Raw genomic sequence first — 3,993 nt, 5'->3', positions numbered from 1 at the left:
GCCCGGCAGTAATCAGAGCCGTTAATGCCGAGATCCTAGTAAACCCTAGCCGGATCCCAGCTGCGGCTAATACTGGAACTGGAGATTATACGGATCTGAGATCCAGCCTCATTAGATCTGGCAATGAGAGACTCAAAAAGCTGCATGAACCTATAGGTGGGCTAAAGGAAATTTCAGGAGGCGATGCAGATCCAGAAATTAGCATGCGGAGGGTGTCCTCAGAACAGCAAGAAGGGGTACCCCAGAAGACCGTAAACACTCAGGCTGGGGAGGAGGGTTTGGTGGTAAATAAGTCAGGGGAGAAAAGGAAAAAATCGAAACCCATTAAGAAGAAGGACATTGAAGACAATTTAGTGCTGGGTATGGATGTTCAGGTGGAGGAGGCAATAGAAGTGGCTGAATGCACCCTAGTTGGAAGAGCGAGGGGGAAGAAGCATACAACTCAATTCATTAAAAAATGGGGAGAGCAGGTATGGCAGACGGACCTAGTCAAAGAATTCAAGGTCGCGGCTCTGGCAAAAGGATGGTTCAGGGTGAGATTTGAGAATAAAGAAGCGGCAGACTGGGTGATGGCGAGAAACTGGGCTTTTGGAAATTATCCAATATTATTCAAGAGATGGAGCCCAATGTTTGATGCTATGCATGAAAGGACAGATACATTTCCAGTTTGGGTGCGAGCCCCAGGATTGCCCTCATTCCTCTGGGTAGAATCGGTTTTTAGGTCTATTGGGAACAGGTTGGGCACCTTTCTGGAGGTGGACATGTCATTTCTTCAAACTCAAAATATGGCGATGGCTCGGATATTGGTAAATCTAAATCCAAGGGGAGGACTGGTGGAAAAGATACACATCCAGTACAGAGAATACGTCATTGAGAAAATTCTTGACTACGAGCATCTCCCTTTCAGCTGCCATAGATGCCATGTCTACAGACATCTAGCAAGAGACTGTCCCATGGGGAAGCACAGAGGAAAAACCAGAAATCGCCAGAGGACGAAGGCATGTACGAGGCGCAGGAACCTGAGGTTCAGGAATTGGAAATAAAGAAGAACCCGATGATGGAGTCGATGGAGGTGGACTATCAGCTGGGGGAGAAGGAAGTAGAACAGATCCCAGTTAGCCCTCCAGGCAGGGATGGAAGGAACGAAACAGAACCTGATAAAGAAAGAACGCCTGGACCAGAGCCTGTCAATGAAAGCCAGACTCAGAAGCCTATCAATAAATGTCCAACTTCTTTGAGTACATCGCCAGCTGAAGACCTTCCGGGTATGAGACTAGACTCAAGTAACCCATCTTTAACTCTTTCTAAATCTAAAGATGATTTCTTGATTACTAGTTTGAATACTAAAAAACGCTTGCTTGATGATCAATTTCAAATTGAAAATTCTGTTGAAAATATCACGGCTGCCATCCCCTCCATTGATCTGAACTGTGAGGATGAACCTCCTGAGGAAGCTAAACCGGTTTCGGCCTCCCTTTCCTGCCATTATAACCTAAGATCCCTAGATAAAAATCCCGAGCGTCTAGGATCATTTGGAGGGATAAGTCGAACCTCTCCTCAGATAAAGAAAGTAAGGGGTAGGAAATCGAGTTTATCAAATGCCAAGGTTAGAGAAAATATTGATGTTGTAGATGGGAAACAAATGACAATTCATGGGGCGCTTAGAGCTGTGAACCCCCAAGAGACTGTAATTAAATGATCCTGTTATCCTGGAACTGTAGGGGGTTAGCCAGTAAACCCAAAAAACTGGCCTTAAAGGAGCTGGTACTGAGTTCGAAACTGGATTATATCCTTCTGCAAGAAACTTTAGGCAACAGCACTGAAGTAGAAAAATCTCTTACGGCTCTACTTCCGGGGTGGCGGTTCTGTGCTATGGACTCTATCGGCCATTCGGGAGGTCTGGCTATAGGATACAAGGAAGGAAGAGTGAGAATTTTAAATCAGTGGGGTCTGCAACATGCTATGGGAGCAGAGATTCAATCTACAGATCTTGATGTTCCTATTACAATTGTAAATATATATGGGCCCTGTCAGGGAAGGATGGAATTCTGGAACGACCTTCTGTCAAAAGAAATAATGGGAAGAAGAAACATGGTTCTGGGTGGAGACATGAATTTCTCTTTAGGGAGGGCCGAAACCTGGGGTCCGGCGGCTAGAGAAGATATGCTATCAGAATTCTTTCAAAGCTCCATCACCTCTCATAATCTAATAGACATAAATCTCATTAAAATGAAACCCACATGGAGGAACCGAAGAGTAGGAGAGGCCAGAATAGAAAAGAGGCTGGATCGATTTATTTTGAGTGAAGACCTGACTGCCAGTATTCCCATGTTTCGGCAGTGGGTGGGAGAGGGGGGAAACTCGGACCATTTCCCGATCTTTCTAGAGTTATCCAAATTACCCAGGAAACCAGCAGCGCCTTTCAAATTCAATGCAACATGGATGCAAGAGGAATCCTATGAAAAACTATTCAAGGAAACTTGGATCCATCCAGATGGAAGATCCCAGGAGGGGAAAGGTTTTCTGTTCATGGAAAATTTAAAAAAGTTAAAAAGGGAAACTATTGAATGGGCAAAGTCAAGGAGGGAGAGACAGAAAGAGGATTTAGTCCTCATTAATGAAGAGCTCCAAAGGATGGAATGTACAGAGACAGACGGCTACAAATCACAGGAGTCAAAAGAGAAAATTTTACTGCTAGAAAAACAGAGGGACCAAATTCTACTGGCAAAAGAAGAGGAATGGAGGCTAAAGAGCAGGGCAATATGGCTGAAGGTTGGGGATGAAAACACGAAGTTTTTTCACAACTATGCAAAAGGGCGGAAAAATGCAAATACAATATGGAAGCTAAAAAACGAGGAGGGTGAAGAGGTTAACTCATTCGAGGAACTTTCGATCCTGGGGAGGAATCACTTTCAGAGCCTGTTTGCAGATCAAGGGGAAATCACATTAGCAGAAATTATCAGGACTGCCCAATGTTTCCCCAGATATATAGAGGACGAGGAGGTAGAGAGTCTAATGTATGAAGTTTCAAAGGAGGAAGTAGAAAGTGTTATAAAATCAATGGCAAAAGATAAGAGCCCAGGTCCGGATGGATGGACCATAGAGCTTTTCCAACACTTTTTTGATCAAATTGGGACAGAACTAACAGAGGTAGTGGAAGAGTCTAGGAAGAAAGGAGAGGTATACAACCCCTTCAACGCAACCTTTATAGCACTTATTCCGAAGAAGGAGAATCCGGACTCATTTGAAGACTTCAGGCCTATATCTCTATGCAACTGTATTTACAAAATCATTGCCAAATTGATAGCAGTAAGGATAAAACCAATTCTTTCAAGATGCATCACAAATGAGCAGTTTGGTTTTTTGGATGGTCGGAAAATACATGAAGCTATAGGAGTGGCTCAGGAAACTATCCACAGTGTCAAGCAAATGAAAAGAAAGGGAGCAGTGATAAAAATTGACTTATCAAAAGCATATGATAGAATAAATTGGGTTTATATAAGGATGCTACTCACCCATTTAGGATTTAAATACGAATTCATCAGATGGATAATGGGATGCATTTCCAATGTAAACTTTGTAATTCTAATAAATGGTGCAGCCACTCCTTTCTTCAAAAGCTTCAGGGGGTTAAGACAAGGGTGCCCCTTATCACCCTTGCTTTTCCTTTTGGTGGCAGAAGGCCTGAGCCACCTGATTCGATCAGCCAAAAGAGAGGGAGCAGTAAAAGGATTGGAAGTTGCAGTCAATATGATTATCACACACCTCATGTTTGTGGATGACATATTACTATTCACAAATGGAGGTTTGAATGAAATTAAGGAATTAAAAAACATCCTGGATCTGTTCATGAAAGAAACGGGAATGCAGATTAATTTTAGAAAATCCCAGCTTATCACTGAAGGTTTAAATAGAAATGAGAAAAACCAGATCTCTGCCATTCTTCCCTTTGAAGTGCACAGCATGGAGAATCCTTTCAAATACTTAGGATTT

The sequence above is a fragment of the Pinus tabuliformis genome, chromosome 2_1, assembly GCF_031772625.1.
Source record: "Pinus tabuliformis cultivar Carrire ecotype Pingquan chromosome 2_1, CPIR1, whole genome shotgun sequence".
Classification (NCBI taxonomy): Eukaryota; Viridiplantae; Streptophyta; class Pinopsida; order Pinales; family Pinaceae; genus Pinus; species Pinus tabuliformis.
Note: the sequence above shows the minus strand (reverse complement) of the source record.